Raw genomic sequence first — 17,985 nt, 5'->3', positions numbered from 1 at the left:
TGTCAAATTGAGTCGTGCAATTGTGTAATTTAAATTTTTCAATGTTTGCGTAATCGCAAGCTGCACTGCTATATCCGTATTTTTATGCTAGAAGACCGGTAAATGCAATTCAATTTCTTTTCAAACAACCGAAAGCCGACGAAGAGTCGTTTATCAGTAACTGGACCCACGAAGCTGCGTGGAGGTTTTTCATTTCCTTCTTTCTCTTTACTGGAATCATTCAACAACAATTTGATTCCTAAGTAAACACTACCACCCCCCGGCCTACGGCAAATGGCCATGAGCGTAATGATTCGAAGGTGGACGCAACTCAGGTGCTTAGCGCCTTCGGCACAATGTCTTGGTGTGTGAGCTTATGAGTGTGCGCTATTGAATGTAACCGTTACTTTACAACCGTCACCCATCAGCGCTGCGGCTGCTGTCTGCTTTTATTGTCGTTATTGTTATTATTATTGTTGTCAACTGTGCGCAGGTGATTGCGTATCATGTCTCGGGCGCCGGTGCAGCCATATTCACGCAACGATCATATATTCGCACAGGCATTCATGTGGTCACTTTCCCCTTCTTAAATGCGGTTCGTCGGCGTGTCGAAGTTCCGTCTTCGCTGTTCGCTTTCGGCTGTTTAGTATTTAGTGTCTATTTATTGCCTGAATGATCATAACACTGCCTTTCTCGTGGTACCGTGCTTTCTTCCTGCCATGTAGATTTGTCCATACATCTTCGTTGCATGCATACTGTGGCGTCGTCAACGCACCTAGGCATCCAGCCGCACGTATGATGACAGTGACGATTAATATTGGCTTCAGGAAGAAACACTGATCGCATCTAGCCATTTAGAGTATATTCATAGAAATGATGTTCTAAGCAATGAAGATTACTGGTCCGGTCACGCACGATCGAAAGTAATTCGCTTTAGCGATGCGGATGGCGGTGATGTTCGACCAGTTCTTCGGCCTTCTGTTTTCTTCCTAAATCCTTGTTAAATCACTTCTTAGTTGCTTGAACTCGTCCCAAATGTTCGCGCAGGCATAGATACTTGTGACTGGCAACTTTTACGTTTTGGTCTTTTCGAAATAGAAGTGAAATGCGACAAGAGATAAAGCGAAACTTGAACCCCAGCAACGACGCAAATGTGTTAAGTTGGGGGTAACACATTTTTTCATTATAGCTGCTTGTCGTAAGTTGATCGTCAAAAGTTGGATGCATTTTGCCAAATGTCTAGACTGAGGCTAGAACACGTGTCGTGCCATCTGTATTTTGCCAAGTCTGGTGGTTGGGGATTTGAGGCGAAGTGCAGACACAAGTTCTGGTCACTTCTGTTTTTGTTGACTTACCGTATTGAATTACCGTATCCATTGACGTCTAGTGGCTGTGACAGTAGATATGAAAAGTTCCCAAGACATTTTTGTCGCTATGACGTTATGGCGGCCATTTGCGTGGCTGTTAGAAAAGCCCTTCGTTTAGATAGATATATATCACACCTATTAGACCGTTAGACTGATTTGCCTTTGTGAAAACTGCGTCCATGTGTGTTTATCTTAGGTCTATCTGTAGGTTGTTAATACCTTTTGCATTGCATGCATTTGTTCGTATTGTCATCAATAATGAGTACTGCAGAGACCACATCAGAGTTTGATAACGGATGATCTGGGCTATCTGGAGAATGTACTAAAATTTCCCATTCAAGTCGTCTCAATTTTTGCAAATGCTATATGTAGTCTAGGATTGCCATGGTGCTGTTTATTGTTATTATTATATATTTATTATACTGTTCCACTAGTTTTTTACAATCACCTTTTGTAATTTTGTTAGTTGTTGATGGCAGAGGTCCGAATCAATCGTTTTGCTAGATGGTGGCAGCAGCGGCGGCGGCTAATGGTGCTCGCTTTCTCTTTAATCCCGCCAAACACGATTGCATCGCTTTTCTTGGCGTCAGTAGGGGCCTTGCCACAGATTGTGGAGCATCTTTTTACGATTTTTTTTTTCCCATTATTGTCATATGTGATCCACTTTTCGTCACTCGTGATCAAACGCCCTATATCCGGCTCGATTTTGTTACGTTTCTGTGAATTCAGCGAATGGAAATAAGAACGAGTAGGTGTCTCTGCGGCAGTTCGTGTGGCATCTAAACATTTGGCTTTTTGTGTAGCCAGCTCTTTTCAATCGGTTTAAAACTGTCTGCCGGTGAATGTTTAGTGTTTTGGCGATATCATGGCTAGTTTCAGGTTGGTCTTGCTCAACTTTGGCGTTCCATAATTGGTAGACCACTACCAGGGACATCTTTTGTATCTAAATTTCCAGACAAAGGAACATAACCATGTTTAAACATGTTTCTCCCAATAACGCATCTTGGCCATAAACAGCACGCAATTTTTATAGCTTGTGACAGCGTATACGCTTGTATCGTAATACGACTGTAAAATATAGTGATTTTTTTGCACAAATTCAACAGCGCCGCATCTTAAGTCTGAATAAAAGCTGTCCGACAATTTTAGCACAGCATTTACTACTTACCAAATGTCGACTTTAAAATCACACCCCGTCGCGATTCATATCATTCGAGATCTGTGACTTTAAAGCCGTCTAGCTTCAGTAGCTGACTAGCTAGTAGTCAGTACTTTTCTAACAACTCGTCAAGCTTATCCATTCCACTTTACTCTCATATATTTTCATTAATTTTTGCCTCTCCATAGTTATCTATATTTTGCTTTTTAGGCATCGTCTTGATCTCAATGGTTATATTGTTTTGTTTTTCCCAATAAGAGAATCATAATCAATAGCTATTGTCGAAATACTAATAATTCAGAGGCAAATGTTAATTATTTACTGTGCCAAGTTCTGCTGATGTTTTACTAGTCTATCACGATACCACCACGTACGACTTTTCTATTTGACCGGAACATAAATGGAACAAACAACAACTATATCAGCAGCAGCAGCAGCAGCAACAAGAACGTCTAATGGCCTTGTTAGGCCTACCGGAAACAAACTATAGGGAGTAATCATGCTCACATCTATTCATAGAATCACGTAGGGGATGATATTGCAAGCGCACCTAAATTATGAAAAGAAAAATGAAGACATATATCGTATTTTACATTTATCGTTCGACGATTTCTCTGTTTTGCTTCTTATGGACTCAGTTAAAGCCGATTTGGTAAATGGCTCCATCGTAAGCAGCAGGTGGGCCTGTCAAATCGAATTCGTTTGTTGCTGTTCCGTTTCATTCTAACAGCCTCATTCTAGTAGTGTTCTATAGTAATTTTACCTAAAACTGTATAGACAGCGTAAAATATGAACACCCCCTCACGTACGATACTGGTGTACAGATACGCGACCGCTAGTCGTCGTTCCTCGTCGCCTGCTCAGCTTCGTCCGGCCGTTCGATCGCCTTGACCACCAAACAGGGATTAATGAAACGCTTTGTTGTACTTCGAGCCGGAATAAGGACAGCGCACGTTATCGGTGTTGCCGTACCCACTGATGGCAGCAGCGTTCACTGGGAGATGGACGCACAGCCGGCCAGATCAGTTCATGCGTAAATATAAAATTATACCAACAATTTCAGTTGTTGGGATTTGCTGAAAATGACAAAAATCGACCTATCCTTACACCTAGATTACGCTATTACTGATTATATTGCGTCTGCCGCTCAGCAGAGCGTATCGGTTATCGATGTTTTACATTTAACAATGAACGATTGCAAGTGAAAATGGTTCGCAGTGTTTATTCCTGTCCGTGGCAAACGGACGGTGTGAAGGGAATATATTATAGTATACAGCCGTTAAAACGCCACACAACGCCTTTGTGGTATGTTACAACGTTACAAGGTTAGTTTCACCTTTGGTGTGCGATTTTTACGCCTGTCGGCTGAAAGTTCGTTGCTAGTTATAGTAGTAATGGGTTACTTTTTCCCGTTCGTTGTCGACCTGAGTTGACGCTGCTTCTTTTACCCATCGAACAACAAACAGTTGCCTCCCCCCTGAAAATATATTATCTATTCATAGACTGATTCATTCAAGTTAACCTGATGTCGCCGATGATGATAACAATGATCGTGACGCCGCCGATCGCGGTGATGCCTTGTTGTTTGTTCATTCATTCATTTGATTTGGTCATCTTTAAGGCTGCGCCGGGTGTGCTACATAAGCTTCTACTCCTGCTGGTCGTACCTATAACGATGGATGGATGAGAGATGTTTTTATGCGACGTTGCCCTCACGGAATACGACGCGGCAACAGCTGTAGAAGCCGTTACTTCGACCCGTTCGCGCGTCTCTCCAGATCCGAATTGTGACGTCTTTGCTTCCGTGGCTGCCACAGCTATTGCCACGAGTAACGGATGCGTTTGTTATTATTTTTTGGTGTTATTCGCAATAGTAACTGATGTTGATTGATGGACATAGCGGTTGTTGTTGCGTGACGGCGACTGGTGTTGTGGTTGTCGTTATTGTTGCTGACCTACTCAAGCTGGTTGTCGCTGCAACAGGACCACAGCTCGAACCATTGTTGTACTCGTGAATCCGTGGAGAGATCAATTACAAAGGAGAGTACGTTAACAACCGACTTAACTGATCATAAATAGCTCCCAAAAAAAATGGGCAAACCAACTACATAGGATAACTATAGGAGCAACAATACATTTCAGCTTAACGGTACGATGACGGTCAACATTCAGGAATAACATTGTATTATATATATACAATGAAATTAACTGGGTCCGACATTATAATCGATTCACTCAAAGACGAAGAATGAAAAGCCTAGGTCTCGAGTATTTATATTATTAGCTCTTGTAGTAGTAGCTGAATATCGAGTCAATACCGGTATAAGCTGTTGTTATAATCTAAGCTAGCTAAGATAGAGGAGGACGCGACGCGCCAGTACGATCAACGTCAAAAATACTACTCAGTACAAGTAAACCCTCATAATCGAGCATACAGTTACCGACTTAGTGGAATCCTATTAGACTTGCCCGTTTATCATTGAATCAATTAGTTTTGATCTTGCTTTCTTACCACCGTTGGCGACCCTTTTCTGTCACCCCCCCATCATTGTCGATATAATTCACTCTTCTTAGGATAATACTTGTGAACCTGCATGGGGATGCTGACCAGTTCGACATCCAAAGGAACAATGCACTATTTAAATTGTGTGTGTGTGTAAAAATTCCACCTGTCTATATGCATACCCCAGATGATTTCGGTAGCGAGCGAGCCGATGACGCTCAGCATAGCTTGGATGCTTTTTTCGCTGGCGGTAATGATCGCGAATGGCAGTGGAAATTCTCTAATGCAAAAAATGACTTCTAGCGTTACATCGAACCGGTCGCAAGGGTTTCAAAGAGCTTTCGAAAAGTTATGAGAACAGTCTTACTGATGTCGAAGCCTCATTCGCACGGTAGTGTTGCATGTGTGCAGGTTTATAGGGTGATCCCGTTAGCGGATGGAAGACCTGAAGAAATATTTCGACGTTTTTATATTGAATGATGATTTGCGTTTCATAGCTGAGAGACATTAGGTCTACAGCATGGATAGAATGAAGCCCGGTAAGCTCAGAACAATTAAACATCGTTTTGGAGGGACTAGGTTTATGTACAAGTTTTGGTCAACAGATGAATCGAAAAGCAATTTGTCAATAATAGTATGAAGAAAAGCGCAAATCTAACTCCTCTTTCAAATCGCTTTCTACGATATCGATGCAGCATGTATATTGGCGTGTATATTTCAGTGTTTTCGCTATCGTCATTAACAAACAAGAGAATTTGACAGTTACTAACATGGCGGCGTCGTCTGCTAATGGCCTCCTCACGAATACGAAGTTATGTGTTCTACAAATACGTGTGCCTATAACGCTGTTACTAGACAGACATTTTCGCAATTGCATTCAGAAGAGCACGGTTAAAGCAAGATTCGCTCAGGTTTGGTTGGTTCCCCTTTTTCTTTTTCATTATTCTCTTCATTTATTGCCCCCGCCTCTACCCTCCGCCCGTCGCCCGTTTTATAGAGTTAAGAATCGGCGAAGCTGGCACTAACGACCCAGGCGCATCTCTCATCCTGTAGTGCAACGGGCATGTCAATTTACCCCCTAAGCTACAACATTCGTTAATCCTATGTAGAGTGAAGAGTAGATGTGAGGTTTTGGCTTGTGTGCGTATAGATAGATATTCGTATAGAAGAACTAACGCTGATTTTTAGTATCGTTCCCGTTTCGCGCTGTCGATTGTCGCGGCGCAATGAGAATTAATTGTACTTGAAACGGTTGAAAGGGGCGTCGCAGCAGAACTATACTATTAGAAATAAGAGAACTTTATCTCGATCATTTCTTTTGTGGCATTTTTTTTTACGCTGACTGTTATACTAGTCGCAGGGGAAGCGATTTGTTAATGTAGCCTGTGATAGAGGCGACATCGGTTTTTTGTTGCCTGATGCGGTACGATGCATTGATCCATTGGTAAGGCGTGCCATGCGAGTCTTCTCGCCCTCCCGGATCCTCAAGGGGCGGCGAATGAGGTCTTTTGTGATTCAGGCAGCATCCCCTGATATTGCCCCTTGTGCTACATTGCTTTGTACATCATTTACGCCAACTCTAGCTACAACTTTTTTTTTATGCCAACATATAGTTGCCAACATTAATTATTAACATATTCAAAATGAATTACCTCAATCTAAGCGTCGGGGTCGATGATATGAACACGAAGAACGGTATTATAATTGATCATAGTAATAAAAATGTTATTGAGAATAGAATAATAGTAATAATAATCCCCGCAGCCAGAAAGCGCAGTTTTGCACGATTTGTTACTTTGACATAGAGTGATTCATTCATTTTTCTGTTGTTTGAGATGAGCAGTGCAAAAGCATTATGTATACCCCTGTATGTCCTTGATCCAATATGACAAACTATATGTTATGAATCTGTGGAGCAATATTCATACAAGAGTTAAGGGACAACGGAGAGGCTTTTGATGGGGAACCATCGTGCTTACAACAGTATATTGGAATTAAATTAAGAACGTGAACAAGGGGCCCCGGAAACGGAAATTTAACGGTAGAATTCGAATAAAAAAATGTTTTTTACTTAAATTTTAAGGCTTTTACTGTTTAGGTTATTGAGGCATGATTGTCACTGTGAATGTTTTGGAGCTTAGAATAAGTGTTTGTCACATTATGCACTGATATGAGATTAGGTCCGATTTCATGCGACAGCATACGTTGAAATCGATGAAGAGTGTAGCACAACATCGAACGAAGGGGGCGTCGCTGCCTGACCGGGCGGGCGCCGCCTCTGGTGACGATGTCAGGGGCAAACCTGGGTCGGCATTGGCAGTAAACCTCCCTCCTCACAAGTGCATAGAACTGGTATGTGCAAAGTTGAAACTTCAGAATGCTTTGTCTAAGTATATTGTTATGGAGTATGGAATGTACACGCATCGCTGTATAGTCTGTACCACTTTTGTGTTAGTAAATTGTTCATAATGACCGAACCAATCGTTACGATCATTTTGTCGGACTTCTACATACCGTAAAACAAAACACTCCATTTTGGGATTTTGTAGGTTAGCCTTGCAATCAATATAGAGGTATTATCGTCATTGGATTTTTTTTGCGGTTTCATATACTTAATATCGATCGAAAAGGTCGGTGCCTATTGAATGAGCTAAACATGGTCACGTCATTAGTGGCGACAGTAATGTGGCAGAGTGTTGCAGGGAGTAATATATATCAAAATCCGTTTGTCTCTCTATTGTCAGGTCTGGAGTCTGACACTGAAAAGTAAGAAGGCCCCTCGGTGGCTTACATCGCCATAGATGCGATTTGGTAATAGATATAATAATCGAAATAGTTAATTAGTTTCAAATAAGTAAAAGAACTTCGCGTTATATGCTTTGCCACGTCATCGTTTGTGTGTTTGATATATGTATAATTAGCATCGGGTTGGCACGCACTGCTCCGGCCTTCGGTGTCCCTTGAACCAAAAAGGGTTCCGAGACATTAAAAGAACAGGGCTATCCGACAGCTTTTATAGAAGTATCAGCAGCAACAGAAAAATTGTTATTTATTTTCCCAGGCTAATAGCGCCCGGAGACTGGCGATACTGACCATAAATACTAGCATTATATCAAACAAATCTTTCGCAATGGGCAAATATAAATAGGTACGGGGCATTTTTTTATGGACCAAATATACTAGCTCTTATTATATATAGTTATTGTTGTTGTTACTGTCGTGCCATTCTACGGAATGGTCTGTAAATAATCCTATTCTCTTTATTCGATACATGTATATGTGAGGGTGATGATTGCTTGTATGGCAAAAATAAATATACCGTAGAAGCTTTGAAATACGTTTTATACACATTTCTTTAAATTCTGCAATTACCCCCACCCCACGCCATCTGTAAGAGGCTCATTTCATAATCACGTTATGCAGTGCAGGATCGCGTTTTTACGCGAAGGCATTAAGAATTCTGCAAGCAAGGTACACTATATCGCTATGCTCATCAAGTTGGCGCTGACGACTCTCCCCCCCGCCCCCTGAATCCAATAAATTTTATATTGAACACCCTGAATTACTAAAAACGATTTCATTGACCCAATTCGGTTAATCTGTCAAACCGAACCGAACCGAACCGAACTACTGGGCATAAATACCCCCGAAAACCAGCGTATGTTGAGCATCTTGTGATTTTCATTTATATTTGTAGAACTCTGTAGTATTGCGTGTTCCATCAATTTAAATGCGCGGGTGGGGTTGTGGTAAAAGTTTACTGTTGTAGTGCGCTTTCCATTGTGTTTCTTCTCACTGAAGTCTGTATGTACATGCAGCTAAATCAATAGATCGCTAATCCTTCGCCGTTTTCAATGTCTGTAATTGTTTGTGACTTCGGTCCAATAACGGACAAGAGTGAAATTTATTTGCTTGAGTCGTTCAAAAAGTAACTAGACAAAATGAAAAAGACTACTTTAGAATTACTTATCTTAATATGCTTATCGCATCCAGTTTGACAAAGCGGTGACCACGTGGTTTGTCTTGCTTAAATGTAACTCTCTGCAACACGCAGAGGTAACAACGAAGATGATGATCACGAACCTGTCAAATCTGTCAGATTTAGTCATGGGGAAAACTGCTCGTAACGGTGAGGATCTGCCGCATCAATGCTGCTTTTATCTGGCTGTACTTCATTTCAATCGTTGCTTTATGGTTCCTTTTTCTTTCTTTCCTAATCAACTTCTACGCACGTTTTTTATAGCCGTTTTACTTTAGTGCCGGTCTATAATTTTCGCGTCAACAAACTGGAATGAAAAACCTAATGATATGCTTGTTCGCTGGCCTTTCATAGGAAATTTAATGGATGGAGGAAATAAAAGAAAAGAATCAAATGAAAGTTGGTGACGAGGATGTATTACATATGTATGTATGTATGTATGTATGTATGTATGTACATACATACATGCACACATACATAGTGACAACATTGAATTCAGTCAATTAAAACATTTGCAACAGTTTTAAGCAAAACTCCTGTGAAGCTTTAATGAAAAAAAAAAGAAAATGAAAAAGATGAGAGGAAAAGAAGGTTAACAGGGTTTTCTGAATTTGTTTGATTGAGTCGAACAGCAGCTCGATGAAAAGTGACATGTATGATCAGCGTGGTCGCGGACGGTTTTTGGTAGAAGCTAATGTTGCGTGACTCGAGCGAGAGAGGAGTAGGAGGGCAGAGAGAATGAAGAAGCAATAAGAGATTTTCGCGGTCATAGCGACATTTGCATTTATCTTGATTGGACCTCGTGCAGAGAGCTGTATAGAGCCGACCTACCAGTTCCAGCCACATTAGTACTACTGCGCATGTGTCTTTTGTCGAAGGTCGAACAATGGCGGTAAAGACCAAACGGCGACACACTAAGGATAGGCAAATTGTGAACGTTGCAATGCACGAATACCTTCGATTCATCGTCAGTCTGTGCCTTGAACAGCGGCAAAGCTCATTAGATGTCCCATGTCTCCTTACTGTATATAGCAAGCAAATTTTCGACGAGTGCCAGCTGTGCACTGTGACGAGCGTGGCCGTAGAACTACACGGTCGCATCGTTCAATATGCGCACGATACAGTTTGGGTCTGTCGATGTTAATTCTCCCGGGGCGCCGCCGCCGCCGCCTCTTTCGTTGATAGTTCAGGCCTGTCGCCTTAGTGTTATGACCGGCCCCGTCTTTTCATTTGCGCAGAAGAATAGATTTAACAGAAGACAAGGGAGCAAGAAACACAGGATATTGAAAGTCGAGGGTACGAAGCTGCGAATCTGGCATGAGCAGACGATCAGATTCCTAGCGGCATCTTTATATGTTGTGTGGCCTCATAATAATGTCTCGTGTCCTTTGTGGCAGACATGACCTTGCTTCTGGTCGACTCTGAGCGCACGACGTCCGCATTGGATAGATCCAAGAAAGATTTACATAACAGGTCCTTTGGGTGGCGAAGAGAGGACGGAGACGGTGTAGGATCATCGAAAACAGCATTGATCAGTAGCGACTGATCAGGGAGGGCATTAGAATCAGGTAGAGGGGAAACGTTACCTTATTCATTATGGCGACGTCGCTATATGAAAAAGAAATTGGGGGGTGGGGCATAGATTGTAAGCTGTATAAGGATGTTCGACGTCGACATTTAATTTTCGTTTGTAGACACAAACCCACATCTGAAACTTGTAATGATCTAACAGTTTTGTTGATCTCTCTCTAAATATTTTATTAATGTCTGGTTATACATTAGAGTTAGGACCTAGTTGAAGGTTAATAATAACGCAGGGTTTCGAAAATCAAAGCCTCAGGTCATGGATTTGGAGCGGTGCGACTCACTACTATATGCAGCATGCCAAGAGAATTCAATTGATTTGTTATTGTGCAGGTAAGAACACTATTAAATACAGTCGTACAGAAAAGCATACGACACTTTGCAGGGTACAGAACCATGCTCTTTTCTAGATTTCGTTATTTATAGATAGTTATTGCACAAATATTCATACGCTGGACATAATAAGGCACTCATACAATAAACATGCGGACGTGCGGGCCCATAATTTGTACTTGAAAGATTGGCTAGTTTGTATCTGCCAACGGCAACGTAGATCGTAATCACCGTCATTGTCGTCAACGGTAAGGCCTTAGCGTCAATGGCGACGTCGACCAAAACGTAGTATATGGAAGTCTGGTATGACGATACGATTTGCTATTGTTGCTGCTTTGCAGGTGGCCGACCAACCGACACAACATTGGTGTTGAGCTGTAGCGGTAGTTTTTTTATGGTGGGCTTGGATCACCACTGACTCTCCTCATGTTGGCCAGTACGACGGTATCTCTGCCCGCGCTTTCTATTTCCCTCAGTCTCTGTCGGTGACTAGATGGGTGCCATGGCTGTTGGTGTTAGTGCATTTATTGCGATGCATAGTACATATACCTGCTTCGATGTGTTCATCGCTCTGAGCTTCCAACGTCAGCATCTTACGCGACAAGCGTTTTGGCGAGGTTGGATGCAACGATGCAAAATGTGTTCGTGCACCTATTACAGCTGATGACTGTGTTTTTACCGAACTATCTTTCTACGCCTGACACGTCGTCAACCCTGTAGTAGCATGAAGTCTGCCGCTGGTCACGGATGGAGAAGCACGTGTTTGATATGGCCGGTGGCAGCAGTTGTTGCGTAGCGAAACTTACCACTCTGAGGATGACGTTATTATATGTAGCAATGACTCCACCAGATGAGAAATACATTGCTACGTTCAACTTTCGATCACACGCCAGCTGCTTGTGCCGAGGTCGCTTGCTAACTTCGTGATGTGATTATAATTGATGTACAAAAATTACTACTCGGACAGCGGCTCCAGTAGCAGAAATCAGTAGTTCCGTCATTCTATTGATACGTCAGCGACTGCAGTTATGGAGTAAATAGTGAAAAAGTTGAACTATTCAGGCTGTCGCTTGGCCTGTTGATCATTCGTCTCCTTTAAGAGAAGAAACCATTGTGACCGTATTAGGCCTATTATGATTGCAAGGATTAGTCTGATGTCTAATAGGAATTATTGTTGGTAGAGGATAGAGGCGCAATTACTATATATGAAACTGTTCGAATAATATCAATTGCTACACGTGTTTAATAACGTTGAAATTATCCTGGACGATGACGATGTATAGGCTACTGATGAGTTCGGGTGACATGTTGAATTATATCTAGCCACTGACCGTTTAGCGAAATTTCAAATAAATATATATTTTTTTAATAATAGGCTCAAATATGGCAATTGCATAGTTTCTGGGCCTTAATTTGATCCCTTCCAAAGCGATAAAATATTAAGTGTTTCTACAGTGTCGTTATTTCAATCTGTATTGCATCATTGATTGGTGACACTGCTTGAAAAAGATGAATATATAATGAAAGTCCTTAATTTACCAGATAATTTCTTCAATAGGAGGCGTCTGCGGCGCTAAACAAGGTACAAAGGCCGCAAGATCATCGCGGTTACCACTTACCAATAGTCTAGAGGTAATTTTGTAGTCGTTTTTCGCCATTGCTAGGCCTTCTACAAGTAACATTTGGCCAAGTCAATTCATGTGACTTAATGAGATAAAGTCTCGTTAAAATCTGGTTACAGTCAAAGCCGGATCTAGAAAATGGCTGGTGTTGTTGCTCGCAAGAACGCTTTTGCCGCCATTGTCACCCGGTTGTTTTTCCAATATCCTGTTTGTACTGCTGCTGCTGCTGCTTGAACCTCTGCGAGCTTTCACACATCGTGATGATCTGGTAATGGCGTTTTTCTTTTTTTTTTTTTTGCTGCTTTTTTCATTTTACTTCGATCTTTTTCTCGTTTTGCTCTTAACGGCTTCCATGGATTTTAATGCGGTGCATTTATGAGGGTGTAATTTTTGGCAGCGCCGTATTCGATCTTTGTGTTAGGGCCTGAAGGCATGCAATGCAACGTCGATGGCCATCCTCTCCCCTTTTCAGTTCAGTGAGTTATTAGGTAAACACTTGAACTTGTGTGTACCTTGACGTAATAATGTGATTTTTAGCCATTTAGAAATTTGGTCTGTTTCGTTTAGAGATAAAATGGCCTTTGTTCAGTGCCGACTGTCGTCATTACCGCAACGATGTATAGGGCTGCAAGCGGTGATCATATCATTACAGATCACAAGCTTATTTTCATTTTCCTAATTTCAGCTAAATGCTAGAGAATGAATATCTCTGTACTTACCGAATGAGCAATATAGAATTGGTCGTCTTTTCAACAGACTGATAGATATATGAACGGTGAAGCTTATAATGCTCGCTGCTGAAAAACAGGAGACGATTTTTTGACAGCTAACTAATACGGGCAAGGATTCCCCAACCGAAATAAGACAGAAATTAGCTTGAGACTTTCGCTGTACAATCTACTTGTATCATCCTTGTACTTCTTAATTACCTATCACTATCACCGGCTCCATAAAGCATTATCTATAATCGCTTTTGATTCGGTAAACTTAATTAATATACAAACGCCTACGTGACATACGCACACACACATATACAAAAGTAAATTTGAGTACATTTGTGCTATAACCCCTGTGAAACGTACGTACCAAGTCATTAGATGAATTTTGATTCATCGGAAAAAAGCTAAACAAATTTTTATTGACAATTGCGTATCTGCCGGTACTCTCTACAAATGTGCCTCGCCCTCAAATCTGTAGTGGTGGGAGCGATTATAAATGTTCACAATCAACGAATGGGGGGCAAATTCGGATTGGATTGTTAGTTGACCGTAAGCGACATCTTTTTTCTAGTGGAGCAGCTTTAAAGAACCATAGCTCAACTGAAGTCACTACCTGATGGCTGCAACGTATCTGAAAAACTCGCTGAAGGCTCGTTGAAAACAGCGTCTGGGAAAATTCACGCTGTTTGCGGTTCTACGGGCAATCATCAGCGGGAACGAACCACCTGTAGCAGCAGCGGCTGATGCTTGCGATAGTGATAATGAACAAAATATCTCAAAATATAAGTAGTATTAGTATCAGCGTTGCTGTTTGGCGGGTGGAGTGACTCACTTCTTCCCTTACGGTGAGCAGATGTTCCTCACAATTGGTCTATCAAAGTTTTTTTGCTTCCATTTTATCCTACCGGGATACGTGCCGCTGCCCGGCTCTAAATCTATAAGCTTTGCAAAAGTGCTTCTATGGGTCTGCACTGCTAGTCGTATTGGTAATGCCTATTTATATATAGCTGTTATGGCGACCGAAGATTTTGTCCCGCACTATATAGGGTATGTTTAATGTATATGGGAAACGACATATGGCATCGACGATGATGAGGGCCGCCTTTGAGGGTTACCTAATTGTTGGCTCATGGAGATGGTCGACGTTTCGGTCGACAGGAGAATTTTTATGCCGGCTTGCTATTTGTATCGCTCAACAGAATGCTGCCATTACTGTGCTTTTGTCGGCTCAATGAACTGTAGCATTGGGCAGCAAACCGAAAGCGTAAAGGCAACGGTTTAATTAATTGCCATCCCCCGATCGTGTGCCATTGGTTCTCATGAGAACCAAACTGAATGTGTCAAAATATGAGTTCAGGAGAAAGTGCGGATCAGTACGAAATGATTGCTTACCTTTGCACCAGTCGGACAGGTGAATAGCCCTCGGCGAGATCTATTATGCTAGAAGTAGGTTAAATTGTAGTCGACAGACAGCACTACGTACATAGACGTACTTGTGAATTGGTTTTTTCAATCAGAGTTGCGCATATTATATGGCTTCTTGAGCACCTTCTATACATCTGCGTTCCCTGAAAATGCGTGTGGTACATACCCTTTAACCGGTGCCAAATAAGGAATTCCCGAAAACGTTGGTCTATATCATCAACTATCGCACAAGCCACTTATACTGCGCAGTTACTCGAATGCATATGGCACTCATTTCGAGGATTCTATTCGGGTTACTCACATGTCTCAGCCCCATTAAAAATGATGAGGTCAAAAAAAATCTATTGCCGCATGTGGTTGAGTGACTGACAGCGCTTAACCACATATCTCCTGTATTTGTACGTCTTTTTGACGTCCGTGGTTGACAACGCTCTGACCAGAGCATGCGCGTCAAATGCTTTCACAGCACTGGCAGCAGCAGCACCATTATCTGCACAAACATCGGCCAATCCGATCATCAGCAGTATCGTCATCCCAATATACAGCTGATTCTTTTTAGCCGAAAGGCCGAACGCGCAGATCCAGCGCATTACATACAGGTAAAGCTTTTGTATCAAGCAACACGGTGAGCTGGCGAAATAGTGAGAGCAACTGTTAGATAGTGGCGCAAAGTCTCCTATATCTACCTTCTGAACGATGAATTCGTCGGATTGCGTGCATTGCACGTACTCCGTTTTACACTCCTCGTTTTCATTCTGGTTTCTGTTGTTGCGTGCGACTAAACTGGACTAGCAGCTTTTCCGGTGGCGTGGTTGCCACTTCCTTTCGCGCAAGTGTCCCATGTCGCCTTTGCCGCTGCTGTCGTATCTAGCGTGTCACGCCTGATGTCCCATGTGGCCGCACTCGCGTCACCTGCCCTGCCAATATTCATCATTCAGCATCACGCACTTTGTTCTGTCGCCATCTGTATTAGGGCGACAACGAATTACTGCTATTGCCGTCGCGCACCTAATGAAAGCGTCGACTGTTCCTGTTGTGATCGGTATCAGCGACGATCAAAGACCCGAGACATTTATGTCTAGTGCTACTTACAATACAAGTGACAGCTATGAGTGTTGATGGGGCCGATCAGCTTCGGCAATGGCCAACCGTAAGTACTTAGCCGGCTTTAAAGCCCAACAAATGTGCGAAGACACAAGTATCACGTAAGTGATATGTCGATCTGCTGATAAATCGAATACTTAATACATTGTTACCAATCTGTATTCTACAACAACGACGCTCTTTGTGCGATACGCAAGCTATTAGCCTTTCATTTCTTAAGGATCTGACCCGTTATTACTAGAAGTGATGAGTATTTTTCAATTTTCGCGGTAGCCGTCACTTCGGGTAAGCTCTCTAAGGTGATCGCAGCATCCGCCGACCACACATGCCTGTGCATGTACGCAAAGCAAGAAAAAGCGTTTTGGCACAAAAAAACATTCAAACATTCGTCTCCGTCGCCGGGTCGGGCTCGAGCCCAGGAGCCGAAGAATGCATTTTTGATCCTGCCTGCGTTGCCTTGGATCAGCCATCAGCATCTCCCGCTACACAACGCTATAGCACTACGTCTTCCGCCTGCTAATGCTTACTGACGCCATTTCTGGTCGGCTGTCCCATATAATACGGCGGTTGCGGCTGTTTGGTCGATGGCAAAAAGTCAATGTGCGTTTCATCTTCTGTCTATCAGAAACGCTCTAAATACTTAAAAACTGTATAGTATTGTTTTGTGATAGAGAATAAGCAACCTGTGCAGTGGAGGCAAGCTCTTAACGTAGAAACAGCCGCGATACCGATGATGATCGCGTCTCTGGTGATAGGATCCGATAGCAAGACCTTCAATTTTTTTCATTTGTTATCCATTTGGGCAAGAAAGGCATGAGGACGAGGTTGTCTGGCGTTTGTGGGCGCATAGTCCCTAAACTCAGCTGTTGGTGTTATTGATACTCTTACTACTACAACCAGCACGACCGTAACGAACGGCGATATATTAGCTATTCGATGTTTCTGTTTGTTTGAAACTGGAGACAGACATGTGGGGTCCGACTATAGTTTCCAGGGGCACGTAATGCGATAGCAGCGAATGGTAACAATTAATATGAGGATCACTATATGGGTTTAAATCGACTTAGCAGCAATACTAGCCTATCTGCTTCCACTGGGTTGAGATCTACGAATACAGCATGAACGAACATGAACCTGGGCATGCATAAACTCACCCGTTATCTCTGAGACCTAATGACAAATACCTGTATGTTAGTATGTGTATGTACAGTTTTACAGTTCTTTATTGAGCGGAATAGGTGATCTACACTATCTTTTGACTATACGCGGACTATGCGCAATTGCGGCTTAAGATAGTATACGGACTGGGATTTGACACCGTAAATATCCACTTTAATCCAGTACAGTTGTACATCCTCTGTGCATAATAATGAGCCCGCACGTTATGTCGGTTTCAGAACTGACGCTAACGCGACGTGTGCACGTACATATATGGAGAATTATAAACGCAATTGCACGCTATTAGCGTTTTTGCCATTGTCGTCGACCCATCCCAGCTGATCATTGGATTGACACCTATCTTTAGACGATTAGTAAATGTCTGCACTAATGACTGTGAGTGTTAAACTGGGTTATTATGGCTCACAGTTAAAAAGACGGGAAACGTCCACCAAAAGCATTGATTGCGCTAGAAGATGCTTATAGCAATTGCAGTGATGGATGGCCGGAATGAATCAATCGAGGCACTCCTTATATATATATATAAGTAGCCTTATCCTTTACTGTTACGTTATGTAGTTATATCGATGCGGTCGCTACATGTCGAACGGGTTATAACCATAGTAGCCGACGGGTGCAGTTGATTTGGCCGGAGCTGCCGGCGCCCTTGTTACTTGCTACAGGGTCGTTGAAGAAGTCATCTTGACGTCCACATGAAATTGGCCATTCCAGCTGTCCGGCGGCGTCTACGACACTTCATACACTTGACGGTACGCCCTGTATATGGGTGTCCGTGTGTAAGTCGATATTTGTTCACTATTTCTAAACATAAGCGTTAAGCATGTACGTGCGGAACATGTCTGTCATTACCCCTATCACTTCGTTCGTTGTAAATGCTCGTACTCAAGCCTTTGATTTTGATGAGGAACCTCGATGGCGATCCAGGTCGTCATCAGTAGTGTTATACAACAATAACAACTCTGCAATACGTCCGCGATTAGTCATGGCCGAAGGGCAAGGCGCAGTCCATCATCATATCAAAAACGACCAGAT

General features: G+C 42.4%; 1 protein-coding gene and 3 long non-coding RNA genes across 6 annotated transcripts in view; 3 read left to right on the top strand and 1 right to left on the bottom strand.

Annotated features, from left to right (window-relative positions):
- LOC111259239 (uncharacterized) overlaps positions 1-17,985 on the top strand; it is a 59,820-nt gene that overhangs the window by 31,298 nt on the left and 10,537 nt on the right. The window lies entirely within an intron of this gene.
- On the top strand, positions 1,879-7,084 carry LOC147753673 (uncharacterized). Its single transcript, XR_015310496.1, has 2 exons — positions 1,879-2,225; positions 3,330-7,084. It is a non-coding gene; the product is annotated as an uncharacterized LOC147753673 (long non-coding RNA).
- On the top strand, positions 10,830-12,286 carry LOC111259241 (uncharacterized). Its single transcript, XR_002679526.1, has 2 exons — positions 10,830-10,904; positions 11,246-12,286. It is a non-coding gene; the product is annotated as an uncharacterized LOC111259241 (long non-coding RNA).
- On the bottom strand, positions 12,804-15,254 carry LOC147753672 (uncharacterized). Its single transcript, XR_015310498.1, has 3 exons — positions 14,972-15,254; positions 14,638-14,813; positions 12,804-13,151 (listed from the first exon to the last, which is right to left on the bottom strand). It is a non-coding gene; the product is annotated as an uncharacterized LOC147753672 (long non-coding RNA).

The sequence above is a fragment of the Varroa jacobsoni genome, unplaced genomic scaffold (assembly GCF_002532875.2).
Source record: "Varroa jacobsoni isolate VJ856 unplaced genomic scaffold, vjacob_1.0 scaffold_310, whole genome shotgun sequence".
NCBI classification, from domain to species: Eukaryota; Metazoa; Arthropoda; class Arachnida; order Mesostigmata; family Varroidae; genus Varroa; species Varroa jacobsoni.
Note: the sequence above shows the minus strand (reverse complement) of the source record. Positions and strands in the feature narration are given on the sequence as shown.